Raw genomic sequence first — 14,708 nt, 5'->3', positions numbered from 1 at the left:
ATAAGGAAATTCTAGGTCTTGTGGCATATTTTGGTTAAACTATCCACAATTCAATGGAATTGCAACCCTGTGCATGCAGTGCATTCTTCCATCCCATGTACAGTGCACTCTTCCAGCTGATTCTCAAGATCTTGCACACTAATGAGATGCTATTGAGCCCACACTACTACACTGTCTGAGCCAAGGACTACATGCTTTCTGGTAAGATTTGATTACAATACTGGGTGGGGTAAATATATTTTACATGACATGCATGATTTTTTGTTAACTAATAAATAGTAGCCTACAGCAAAGTGTTTAAATTATTTCTAACTTGTTAACAATTTCTGCTAGTTAGGTTTTGCAATCATTTGGGTTTTAGCTCGCTTGAGCCAGCTAACGGAGGAGTGTTAATTCACCTGTTTCATTTGAAAACAAGTATCTTACAAATGAGTTGTTTAATCTAACTGCCTGTACATGGAATTGTATTTGTTTTTTTTTTAAACTCATTTTAAAAAAATCTTTACAGGAAAATGCAATGGGCACTATCTGAAGTGTTGAGACATTTCACTGCAGCTAATGTAAAGAACACAACAAAGATGCAGAATCATCTGGCCAAGTGCATAAAGTTCCCTCAGCTCTCACAACATCTGACAAAAGTCCCTCTACTTCTATTTGACGTGAAAATTATGAATCTGACACCTTATCGATAGCAACAGCTCATGGTCCTCCTGGAATCAGAAGTTGTTTTTTGACTCAATGGAGGAACTTAGTCAGAGATATGCTGATGAATGTCTTGCTCGAGCTGTGTATGCAACTGGTTCACCTCTGATGTTCACGGGCAATGTGTATTGGAACACATTTCTGAATGTTCTTCGCCCAGCATACACCCCTCCAACCAGACATGCTTTATCTACTCATTTGCTGGATGCAGAGTTCAACAGAGTTCAAGAGAAGGTCAAGCAAATTATAGAGAAAGCAGACTGTATTGCAATCATCTCTGATGGGAGGTTGAATGTTCGTGGGCAAGGAATAATTAACTACATCATCTCCACCCCTCAATCAGTATTCTACAAGTGCAGAGACACACTGGTCTCTACATTGCAGATGAGCTGAAGGCAGTCATCAATGACCTTGGACCACAGAAGGTATTTGCACTGGTGACAGACAATGCTGCGTACATGAAGGCTGCTTGGTCTAAAGTGGAGGAGTCCTACCCTCACATCACACCCATTGGCTGTGCTGCTAATGCATTGAATTCTCTCCTCAAGGACAGCATGACACTGGAAACAATGGATACACTCTACAAGGGAGCCAAGGAAATTGTTAGGTATGCGAAGGGTCATCAAATTATAGCAGCAATCTACTTCACCAAGCAAAGTGAGAAGAATGACAGCACCACATTGAAGCTGCCAAGCAACACCCGTTGGGGTGGTGTTGTCATCATATTTGACAGTATCCTGGAGGGGAAGGAGTCTCTCCAAGAAATGGCCATATCACATTCTGCCAATATGGACAGCCCCATCAAGAGGATCCTCCTGGATGATGTATTTTGGGAGAGAGTGTGGTGAGCCGCCTGAAACTCCTGAAACCTATAGCAGTAGCCATTGCATGGATTGAGGGGGGACAATGCCATCCTGTCTGATGTTCAGACTTTGCTTGAAGACGTAAGAGAAGAAATCCGTACTGACCTGCCCACTTAACTGTTGCTCCAAGCAGAGGAAACTGCAGTTCTGAAATATATCACAAAGTGTGAAGGCTACTGCCTGAAGCTCATACACGCTGTAGTGTACATGTTGGACGCCAAATATGCTGGCAAGAGCATCCTGTCTGGTGCAGAGATCAACAAGGCCTATGGTGTCATCACTACCATGTCTTGCCACCTTGGACTAAATGAGGGCAAGGTTCTTGCCAGTCTGGCAAAGGACACTTCCAGCCAAAGGACACTTCCAAGCAAGGGCTTTGGGATGGAGATGCAATATGGCAGTCGTGCCAACGTATCTCATCAGCCACCTGGTGGAAGGAACTTTGTGGATCTGAAGCTCTTTCCACTTTTGCCTCCATATCCCACCAACATCAGTTTCCTCAGAGTGCAACTGGTCATCTTTTAGGTACACACACACACACATCAAAGCACGCAACAGGCTGACCAACACAAGGGTTGAAACATTGGTGGTCATCCGGGCAAATTTGAGGCTTTTTGAGCCTGACAATGAGCCATCCTCAACAAGGTCAGAAAGTGACAGTGAAGATGAGGCCTCAGAGCCTGATGTTTAAGAGGTAGACATTGAGGAGGTCCAGGGAGAAGACAATGGAAGCCTGAGAGGAAGACCACCAAAGCTTTAGTTTCTAGACTATCGTTTTACAGAGATGGGAGACGCAATGGATATTCCCTTTATTTTGTTGTTCAGTGAAATCATCCCATGTGAAGAATCAACTCATTTAATTAAAGTAAAATTCATAACTACATTTTATATATCTATTGGAAGGATTTAATCATTTGCAATTATGTATACTTATGATAAGGTAGAGATACTCTTAATGATCGGGTATGAAAAGCCAACTGACATTTACTCCTGAGGTGCTGACTTGCTGCACCCTTGACAACTACTGTGATTATTATTATTTGACCATGCTGGTCATTTATGAACATTTGTACATATTGGCCATGTTCTGTTATAATCTCTACCTGGCACAGCCAGAAGAGGACTGGTCACCCCTCACAGCCTGGGTCCTCTCTAGATTTCTTCCTAGGTTTTGGCCTTTCTAGGGAGTTTTTCCTAACCACCGTGCTTCTACACCTGCATTGCTTGCTGTCTGGGGTTTTAGGCTGGGTTTCTGTACAGTACTTTGAGATATCAGCTGATGTAAGAAGGGCTATATAAATACATTTGATTTGATAAGGTAAAAGGTTTATGTTTTTTTATGTCTCTATATGATATAGTAAATATATCCCATGCAAAAAAAACATCTACATTTAAATGGTATTAATTGCAAGCATTTCTGTTAATTCCCACTTATTCCCGTTAATTTCAACGGAAAGTTTCCACCTCTGAATATTCCCCATAATGTGCAACCCTAGTGGTGCCTGTTCAAAAACATGGGCATGAATATTTCAGTCCCGGTAAAACAGTCAATAAAAGCCTCTCTGGCTCTGATGGTCTATTTCAGTAAGGCTGAAAACTGTAAGAGGCCGACTTCAATGAGCCATACAGTTGAGTGCTGAAGAATATAGAGTAGCAAAGAAAATAAAAGTGGAGATAGCTGGAATTCATCTCAGCTCCAAACCTAGCCTACTGTGACACTAACAACAACTATAGAGGTTCAATTCCACAGTAATGGGATTGCGCTGAAAAGAATGGGGAGTCAGCTATGACATGACACATGGACATTGAACAAATCTCTTTTTGTTATTTAAGTGCAGTAAGTGAAGTGGATTTACACCTGGTAATGAAATTGAAGTAACAGAATTTCCTCATGGGTTCCTGATATGTACTACACAGAAATGCAGAATTATGGATATGAATGTCATTCTCTTCATAGCAATGTATCCTAAATAGGTACACAAAAGGCATAAATACGCAATATCCTCCTTTGCATATTTTTCTACACACTGGCTATTATTTTAATGAGCTCTGACCCCAAACATGACCAAATTTGGTTGGTTTGGACCGAATCATAGACGTCTGTGTTTCACACGTTTGGACATCAAAGTACAGCATAGTAGAGCTCAGTATAGTACAGCACACTACAGTACAGTTCCGTACAGTAAAGGTCAGAAGAACAGTACTCAACTTTAGTGTGCTCTACTGTGTACTGTACTAACCTCTACAACTGCACTTTTCTTTCTTTTTTTACCATAGAGAATCAGACAAAATGTTGCCTACACTGCCTAGTGGCTTCTTTGCATATTCAAGCTTGTCTCAAAATACAACACTACCCCTTTAAGGCTCTCCTGTTGGATGGTTGGCCACTCTTGGTAGTCTATAAAACATTACAATTACAACCAAATACCTATGTCATTAAAAAAATGACATTTACGGTGTCCAGTCAACCCTGGGAAAATAAAAAATATGTATGGTTCAAAATAGACTCTTGGACAGTTTTGGGACGACAGATCCAAAATTCATGAAGCCTTATTAAAAAAGCAATAAGGCTGATGTATCAGATCAGACCGTTTATCTTAAATTAAAATGTTGATTGTCGAGCTTAAATTATGAAGAAAAACAACTATGTGCACATGGCTGTAGGCTACGCGCAAATGTTCCAAAATGCAATTAGCGGGAAAACATTGCTCTCAAAAGTGCTTTTGAGAGCATGTGACCGAGATGAAAACATCCGTTAAAATTGTAAAATGGAGATCTAAAGATGCATCAACTAGCATGGGTTATTAATATGATATCAGTAAAAACATTAACTAATTGATAGGTCTAACTTTACTTATTACTTCATTATCCTCATGCGGGAGAGAAATGTTAAATATCTTACAGATATGTAACAGGCACAAGGCAATGTTTCTTAAACTTAGAGAAGACAAATCATTTATCCAAAACTAAATATAAGTGTTAATATTAGTTGGCAAGGGTCTTTACTTCAGAGTTTTGATGTGTTCCTAATACGTGATAGATGTTTTCTAAGACCTCTTTTCCATCTGTTTGAGCAGAAATCAAAGCCTTTGCTTATTCCTCATTTTTAGTACGGAAAATGGTTGGAAAATGTACATATAGACTCTTAGCTTTCATTTGATATGCTCCTATGAGCTTCAAGTTGGTGCTCATGGGTCCTTTAATATGGAAACGACCAGAGGCAAATTGATTTATGGCCTTTATATGGAACTCATTTGGGAATTTGGTAAACAAGGTGGCTACTGGCTATTAGCTTACTGTACAACCTAAGCATGATAAATGCACTGTAAACCTCTTACGGGGCAGCAAAAATCTGCCCACCCACGCTCAAATTATTTTCATAGCACATCAAATGGTTGAGGAAGAAAGAAGCCCAGAGGACATTCAATTCTGCACTCTCTCTGGGTAAAGCACTTATTTCAGACATGGCTAAATGTAGAAGCCTCTGGATTGGTTTCTTTCATCATCAGTGTTCTAAATTAACCTTCTCTATTCCACAGGACTGCGACACAATATGCACTTGATTCAGACAGTCCTCCTCCCTGGTGTGGCATAGAAAAGAGGGGGGGTGAAATTGAGTTGAAATGAGAGATGGATATGTGGGCTGATGGAAACGGGCAGGTTAATACGCAGCTGCTCATGTTGCACATCTTTACTTCGGCATCTGTTCTCAGTTGCTGTTTTCATTGGTGTTATGCAGTTTCTTCAAATCACTGACGAGACAATCCATTGACTGCACCGTCTTCAGCATATGGCCTAAATAATATGGTGACGTGACGGTCATATTTCTATAAGATCACATCTATACCTGTGACTAACATTTTATGGGATACTGTGTTAGATATGACAGATTCAGACACCCAAGAATAAGCTAATAAGACTCTTCAAAGATTGGGTGTGTGTGTGCAGTGTGTGGGTGCGTGTAAGACGTTATACAAAACAGCAATAATATCCTCAGACGTCTTACCGATCAAGTCTGAGAAAAAGAGAACATCTCAACTATTATAGCTTGATTGATTATAGATTTACTCAGTGCCAAAAACCTGAGCTACAGCAGACATGGTTTCAGCTATGACACTTATGAAGCGACTGAATTTCAAAACAACCCTCTCTGAGCAGAGGAGTCTTGGTCATGGAAAACCGGAACATGTTGATGGGGTATGAATGCTTTCAAAATACTTCTAACCATTTCCACAGAATATTTGACAAAAACACATTTACTTGAAGAACAGTGCCGATTTATGTGTGAAATTGTTAAAAGTAGTCATTGTGCATAGAGTGGTATGGTTTTTTAAAACTTTGCAATAATTGTTTTTTGTTTGAGATAAATTGTTAAGGGAAAAATCTGAGCGTCAATTGCCCTTACACAAGAGGCATTTGTAACACTGATTACATAACAAAATGTCATACACACTTGATCCTCATTTAAAATCTTTGCTGCCCATACCCATCAACGCGATATCTAGTCCTGGCTGGGGCCATGGAGCCTTGGGAAATTAGGCTCCTGTTAACGTTTCCAATAACATTCCATAGGCAGGGACTAGTACCTGCTAGTCTTTGCACTCTGCTGCTTACTCTGCTGTATTGAGTACTGCACACCAAACCAGTCAACCCGAAACAGCAACACCATGAGGATGTTTTTTCAGCTGTTGAGTGTTGAACCAGGAGAGAGCTGATGCAAAGCACCTAAAAGAGCCTTTATTTTGCGTTGTCTGCCTTATTTTATTTTATGACATTCACACCTGTTCAATTAGCTAGTTAGAGAAAGAAGATTCCCAATTTAAATTGATGTCATCATTATATGTATTTTGATATTAAAAATTACTATAAATTGTAAGGGGACGTAATTGAATATCAAAATACTTTCACAAGAGTACAGATACATTAAACAAGCTAAAGTGAATATTAACTATGCAAAAGCTCGAACCAACGTCAAAGTACATGTCGTCCTCTGTTTTTCCACTTGTTTTGTGACAATCTGGGACAACATTGTGACAACATTAACTAGCTGGGTAGCTATAACGTTAACTAGTTATAGTAGCTAACTCAATGGCATGTCTTCCCAGACATTAGATAGATTAATATAACTAAATAGCTAGCTAGCGAAATGTCACTAGAAAATAAAACAATTTATATTTTTAAGACTGTGCGTAGTAGGTATAATACGTTGGGGGAAGCATTATACTTGATCATTTCCCTCAACGTGTTATCAGAAAATGTTCAGAGATGTGCAGCTGTGAGAAGTTTCTAGCCCCACCGCTGACCAACAGTGCAGCAGGCTAGTGTGTATATGCATCCTTTCTTGCGCTATCTTGTGAAATTGTTATTGAGGAAATACTTACAGAGTTGCAGTACTTGAATCAAGGTATCCCAAATCTGTCAAGGGTATAATTTCACTGGTAGGACTTCGTGTTTGCACAAACAACTCCGTTTTCCTCTCGGTTTGGAACAACGTAGTCTCAGCACCCACCAGCACTCGCTTATGTTTTGATCACAAATGTTAGGGCACGCACAGTGGTAGCAATGAGGGGACTCGGTTCATCTCGCCCGGACGCCCGTGTAGACATGTTTGCGCCGGCTGAAAATGACTGCATTCGATTTGGAACAGGGCTGCCTCCAGAGTGTGAAACAGGTGCCGCGCTCTGTCTGACCGCGAAGTCGGCTCAAACAAAGCGATTCTAAGATGATATATGTTATTGTTTTAAGATGGTCATACTATGGATCATTTAGATATCTGGTTTTGAATGTAGGACCCCTTAGGTATAATATATATATATATATATATATATATATATATATATATATATATATATATATATATATATATATATATTTGATAAAATATTAAATATTGAATTTGTCAAAAAAGACAGGCAAAACATAAGTGATAAGAAACAAGGTTTTGAAGTGTTTGTCCTATATCTAGAAGATATACGAAAGCTGCTCAGGAAATATATATATATATATATATATATATATATTACACATAGGCCCTACTGTATTTAACCCCTTTTTTAGGGTAGGCACTAAACGACCTTCATACTTCCATTCATTTTTCATACTTCCATTCATTTTTCATACTTCCATTCATTTTTTAAAACCGGTACTGGTTACCTTCAAACGAGTTCCGTAACACTTGTGGGAAAAACGGAGAACACCATTGTATTCATGATAATCTCCCCTTTCCACAGTGTGGTCACATTCAGTGTTGCCAACTCCTCAGTAAGGAAAGTAGCTATTGGCTGTCACAAAAGTCGCCAGAAGTCGCTAAATGATGTCATTGCCTAATTTGCATAACTGGCCATGTGCATATAATTGTGATGGACGCTGTAGGAGAGAGGAATCACGTCGTGGGAGAGACAAAAAGTGAGTAAAAAACACCCTAAATATGTTTAGAACTACAAACAAACTTTCATCTGTCGATTCTGGGGGGGGGTTATGTCACAATTCCAACATACACTTAGTATTACTTTCTCAGCTACAAGTCGTTCTCAAATTTGGTCATCAAAGTCATTCTCTGGATTTATGGTGCTTTCAAAACAACTGGAGGCCGGATATACAATTCCGAGTTGGATCACCGTTCAAAACCTATTTTCCCAGTCGGAGCTCATTTATGCCTGACTTCCCAGTTATCTTGAACTCACTGAAGTCAAGTTTTCGCAGTTCGGAGTTAACAGTTGTTTTGAGCGCGGAACAAATCACGCTTCATTGACAGCATGGCCAATGTTGAATGTTTATCATCTTAAACTTGGAAAATAGCCCCCTGATTCCTTCCAAACCACTCGTTGAATTTGCGATTTCCAACGTGTTGTGTAATGTTTATGTCCAATGGCCGATGAGCATTGATACGTTTTATATATAAATTCTCTTCATTATTTCTCTTCATATGACAAGTATTGAAAAGGATCTGCCAGTAGATTGTTGACTTGATTCACAATGATGACTGCTAGCTAAGATTATGAAAGTATGATGTTGACAACTGTTAACTCCGGATTAGCGCCCCCCTTTGGGTTGTGCCATGGGGGAGGTCTTCATGGGCTATACTCTGCCTAGTCTCAGGATGATAAATTGGTGGTTGAAGATATTCCTCAAGTGGTGTGGGGGCTGTGCTTTGGTAAAGTGGGTGGGGTTATATCCTGCCTGTTTGGCCCTGCCAGGGGTATCGTCGGATGGGGCCACAGTGTCTCCCGACCCCTCCTGTCTCAGCCTCCAGTATTTATGCTGCAATAGTTTGTGTCGGGGGGCTAGGGTCAGTCTGTTAGATCTGGAGTATTTATCCTGTCTTATCCGGTGTCCTGTGTGAACTTAAGTATGCCCTCTCTAATTATCTCTCTCTTTTTCTCTCTCCTTCTTTCTTTCTCTCTCTTGGAGGACCTGAGCCCTAGGACCATGCCTCAGGACTACCTTGCCTGATGACTCCTTGCTGTCCCCAGTCCACCTGGTCGTGCTGATGCTCCAGTTTCAACTGTTCTGCCTGCGGCTATGGAACCCTGACCTGTTACACCATAATTTGCAAATAAATTGTGACAATGTGATTTTGTCTATCACAGTTGAAGTGTACCTATGATGACAAGTACAGGCCTCTCTCATCTTTTTAAGTAGGAGAACTTGCACAATTGGTGGCTGACTAAATACTTTTTTGCCCCACTTTATATATTATTTTTGACATTGTTTGCAAACTGATATTTGACACATTAATACCAAAATAACATGCAAAACAGGTAAGCCCTCAGAATTCCAACTCGGGAACTCTGGCCTCTTTTTAGAGCTCCGACTTTCCGACCTGAAGATCACTGGTGTCATGATTTTACCTTGTATTTTTCAGATTTCACAGTTGTTTTGAAAGTGGCATAATAGAGCTCCACAGTGGAGGTGTCATAATACCCATAAAATCTAGCAGTCAAACAGGGAAATGGTGCCAATCTTTTTTCCACCATTAATTTTCCCATAGGGGATTTTAGAAACACTTAATGTAAGGGGTGTGTTTCGTGCAGGCTAACCTTAGCATTTCATTTTGTGGGGTAAATACAGGTGATTATATAGATAAAGTCATCTTGTCCTAGAGAGATTTACACGGTTATCAAAACGTCATGCCAGGGTAAGCCTACACAAAAAACATACCCCTTGTTTTAAGTGTTTCTGAAATCCCCTATATGTTAGCCCATGAAGATTTCCTCCACCACACAAGCCAGAGGAAGTGCAAAACCGGACAGGAACATCATGTCAGTGACTCAGCACACTCAAGTAGAGTATAGCAGAAAAAAAGCCTGGCACGCATGATGCACCCCTCCTAGGGACTGCAGGGGAGAGCACTACAAAGCCTGTGACTCAGCCCCCGTAATAGGGTCAGAGGCAGAGAATCCCAGTGGAGAGAGGGGAGCTGGCCACCTTCACAAACCTGGGCCAGACTACACTCAATCATAGGACCTACTGAAGAGATGAGTCTTCAGTAAAGACTTAAAGGTCGATACCCAGTCTGCGTCTCACATGGATAGGCAGACCATTCCTGAAAAATGGAGCTCTGTAAGAGAAAGCCATGCCTCCAGCTGTTTACTTAGTTATTATAGGAACAATAAGGAGACCTGTGTCTTGTGGTCGTAGCATACATGTAGGTATGTACGGCAAGACCAAATCATAGAGATAGGTAGGAGCAAGCCCAAGAAATGCTTTGTAGGTTAGCAGTAAAACCTTGACATCTGCCTTAGCCTTGACAGGAAGCCAGTGTAGAGGCTAGAGAAATGTGATACAAATGTTGGGTTCTAGTCATATTTAGTACTAACTGAAGTTTATTTAGTGCTTTGTCCGGGTAGCCGGAGAGTAGAACATTGCAGTAGTCTAATCTTGAAGTGACAAAATCATGGATTAGTGACAAAAGTATTGCTAGCTAGCTAAATAGCTAACAAGACTACCTCGCTAACTAGCTAGCTAACAAGACTAGCCAAGTTAGCTGCGTTGTTCCTTGCATGTGATTGGCTGAGATCTTGGAGGCGTCACCAGTGGTGGAAAAAGTACCCAATTGTCATACTTGAGTAAAAGTAAAGATATGTTAATAGAAAATGACTTAAGTAAAAGTGAAAGTCACCCAATACAATACTACTTGATTAAAATTCTAAAAGTATTTGGTTTTAAATATACTTCTGTATCAAAAGTAAATGTAATTGCATAAATATACTTAAGTATATAAAGTAAAAGTATGAATAATTTCACATTCCTTATATTAAGCAAACCAGATGACATGATTTTCTTGTTTTTTTTATTTACAGATAGCCAGGGGCACACTCCAACACTTAGACATCAATTACAAATGAAGCATTTGTGTTTAGTGAGTCCGCCAGATCAGAGGCAGTAGGGATGACCAGGAATGTTCTCTTGATAAAGTGTGTGAATTAGACTAAATGGAATGAGTACTTTTAGGTGTCAGGGAAAATGTATGGAGTAAAAAGTACATTATTTTCCTTAGGGACATAGTGGAGTAAAAGTAAAAGTTGTCAAAAATATAAATAGTAAAGTACAGATACCCCCCAAAAACGATTTAAGTAGTACTTTAAAGTATTTTTAACTTAAATACTTTCCACCACTGGGCGGCATGCAGCCTAGCCACAGGGCTCCTCGATGAGGTGGTTATCGTGCATCTGAACAAATTAATGGATGATGCGTGGTACTTTTGATTATCTTGTGATCTCGACAAAACAACTTTTGTTATCTATTGATCATGCGATAAATAAGATGGATCTCACATAAGGTGGGAATTATTTTGTTTATTCTGATGTCCTCTCTTAGACTTCCATAGGATTCTGTTTTCACATGCAAAGGTGAGTGCTTTTGATAAAAATGCTTTATGTGCCTTCCCAATGAAAACTAGTGTATTTAATGGAAAATAGATGTTGTATGTTTCTGGACAATGCACTATATGCGGCTTTGTTGACAACATAACCAGCGGTGCAGATGCGTGTTAATTTGATAAAGCGCTCCTCCTCGCTCTCCGCTTTCGCCCAATGAAGTGACAGGCGATAGCTCAGTGTACCGCAGGACCAGATTAATCGAACCCCTCAATGAAGAGCCGGACAGTTGCGCACGCGCATTACGATTGTCGCGTGCTAAATGCAACACGTTTGACTGCATTTGGCAGGCAATTAAACCGTGTATAAAAATGTGGATTTGAAGAATTGCAATATGACTGTGTGATAATAATGACTATGACTGAAAATAAGTGGTTAGTCTTGTACGAGGCTGTCCAAATGATTTTAATTGTGTTGTGCTTGCTTATAGTCCCAGTATTTCACAGTGAGAATTATTCACAACAATCTTGATAAAACAGACTAGGTTTATAAAAAACGCATACAATTAACCAGTGCAACTGACATGCTGTACAAAATAAGACCCGGGCATCAACCTCAACGGCATGAAAAGCTCAAAGGTGTAGTAAACACGTTAAGAGTATCATTTTCCAGTTGATAAAAAATTATGATTTATAGTTTCAGCTGAGAATCTCTCGCACACCCTTTTCACAGACATTCTGATTATTAGGCACAAAGGATCTCTGTTCACCAGTGTCAGATCATTCATACACTGAAAGCCCAAGACATTATGTTATCCATTATCATATTACAATAGTATCTATTGTTTGTTGTTAGCTAGCTACTGTTTTTGCCAACCCCAAATGTAATCATCTTCCCCAAGTGTAATCATCTTCCCCAAATGTAATCATCTTCCCCAAGTGTAATCATCTTCCCCAAGTGTAATCATCTTCCCCAAGTGTAATCATCTCCCCCAAGTGTAATCATCTTCCCCAAGTGTAATCATCTTCCCCATTTGTAATCATCTTCCCCAAGTGTAATCATCCTCCACTGGTGATGGGCATTTGGCTCCATTCACAGAAAAGACCCGGCTCATTTTGTCTTCCAAACGACTCTTCATTCAAACTTCTCATAGAACAATGGGCAAAAATTACATATCTCCAATGTAGCTAAAGCCTACAAAGTAGGCTATCATTATGTGGACATAAAGTGTAGCAAACTCTATTTTTCAGAACAGAAACTTATCGTTGATTGCTGCAAAAAGTGTCAAGAGGCATGGTTTACGTGAGACAACACAAATCGACCACGGCAGGAGCCTCATTTATCAACATTGGTAGGAGCCCCAAAACATTCCAGCACCAGTTTTCACGCAAAAGTTGGCATTTATAAAAACTTAACTTGACATGAGAATGTGCTTCATTATCCTTCAGTAAACCTTAGACTATGCCTACGCACAGTTTCTTGTGGTAGAAGTATTGTATTGCAAGAAGGCAAACGTAGCCTAGTAGCCCTATGCAAATGAGGAATATATGAGGACTTATTCATAACAAAAAAACATGTAGCTAAATAGAATACCAAGATGCTGTTAGTGAGAAGTGCAAAAATCTTTGCATTCTAAATTAATTAGAAATCTATTTCCAATGATTTATTTCATTCCCATGATCATTGCAGATACATTCCTCATCTTTTCTGACTGTGATGGTTTCATACTTCCAAAATAGCCTATAGGCCTACAACAAGTTAAGAAAGACGACAGTTCGTCCCATCTGTCGTTTATTTGTACTCATTTCACAGTAGTAAATTGATAAGCTATCAGTTTTTAAATATACTGCTCTATACGATCCTTAACGCAGTTTAACGGTTGAACAGACGGTTCACCGTTTACATTGGTTTGTCTACGTCTGAATACTGTAATATTACATTTGTTGAGTAGCCTTGATAATATTTAATTCATAAACAAAATACATGTATCATAACCATTGCACCTTTTCTGTTCTGAGTCCATATTCCCGAAGTAGCCATACAACAAATTACCATGAGCTAGAGGTCGACCGATTAATCGGAATGGCCGATTAATTAGGGCCGATTTCACGTTTTCATAACGATCGGAAATCGGTACACCGTTTTTTTTTTACACCTTTATTTAACTAGGCAAGTCAGTTAAGAACACATTCTTATTGTCAATGACGGCCTAGGAACTGTGGTTTAACTGCCTTGTTCAGGGGCAGATGGACAGATTTTTACCTTGTCAGCTCAGGGATGCAATCTTGCAAATTTACGGTTAACTCGTCCAACGCTCTAACCACCTGCCTTACATTGCTCTCCACGAGGAGCCTGCCCGTAACACGAATGCAGTAAAAAGCCAAGGTAATTTGCTAGCTAGCATAAAACTTATCTTATGAAAAACAATCAATCAATCATAATCACTAGTTAACTACACATGGTTGATGATATTACTAGTTTATCTAGCGTGTCCTGCGTTGCATATAATCGATGAGGTGCGTATTCGCGAAAAAGGACTGTCGTTGCTCCAACGTGTACCTAACCATAAACATCAATGCCTTTCTTAAAATCAATACACAAGTATATATTTTTAAACCTGCGTATTTAGTTAATATTGCCTGCTAAAATTAATTTATTTTTACTAGGGAAATTGTGTCACTTCTCTTGCAACAGAGTCTGGGTATATGCAGCAGTTTGGGCCGCCTGGCTGGTTGCAAACTGTGTGAAGACTATTTCTTCCTAAAAAAGTGCATTTGCGAAAAAGCACAAACGTTGCACGACTGTACCTAACCATAAACATCAATGCCTTTCTTAAAATCAATACACAGAAGTATATATTTTTAAACCTGCACATGTAGCTAAAAGAAATCCAGGTTAGCTGGCAATATTAACCAGGTGAAATTGTGTCACTTCTCTTGCGTTCATTGCATGCAGAGTCAGGGTATATGCAACAGTTTGGGCCGCCTGACTCGTTGCGAACTAATTTGGCAGAATATTACATAATTATGACATAACATTGAAGGTTGTGCAATGTAACAGGAATATTTAGACTTATGGGTGCCACTCTTTAAATAAAATACAGAACGGTTCCGTATTTCACTGAAAGAATAAACGTTTTGTTTGCGAAATGATAGTTTCCGGATTCGACCATATTAATGACCAATGGCTTGTATTTCTATGTGTTATTATGTTCTAATTAACTCTATGATTTGATATTTGATAGAGCAGTCTGACTGAGCGATGGTAGGCAGCAGCAGGCTCGTACGCATTCATTCAAACAGCACTTTCGCATTCATTCAAACAG

The 14,708-nt window shown here is 39.5% G+C and overlaps 1 protein-coding gene across 2 annotated transcripts in view; it reads right to left on the bottom strand.

The window, feature by feature from the left end:
• LOC124036127 (spermatid perinuclear RNA-binding protein-like) overlaps positions 1–7,213 on the bottom strand; it is a 60,929-nt gene extending 53,716 nt beyond the window's left edge. For both annotated transcript variants that reach the window (XM_046350284.1, XM_046350283.1), the window contains exon 1: positions 6,947–7,213. The gene's annotated coding sequence lies outside the window, so the exon portion shown is untranslated. The remainder of the gene's footprint in view (positions 1–6,946) is intronic.
• Between the last annotated feature and the right edge of the window lie 7,495 nt (positions 7,214–14,708).

This window comes from Oncorhynchus gorbuscha, linkage group LG05 (assembly GCF_021184085.1).
Source record: "Oncorhynchus gorbuscha isolate QuinsamMale2020 ecotype Even-year linkage group LG05, OgorEven_v1.0, whole genome shotgun sequence".
NCBI classification, from domain to species: Eukaryota; Metazoa; Chordata; class Actinopteri; order Salmoniformes; family Salmonidae; genus Oncorhynchus; species Oncorhynchus gorbuscha.
Note: the sequence above shows the minus strand (reverse complement) of the source record. Positions and strands in the feature narration are given on the sequence as shown.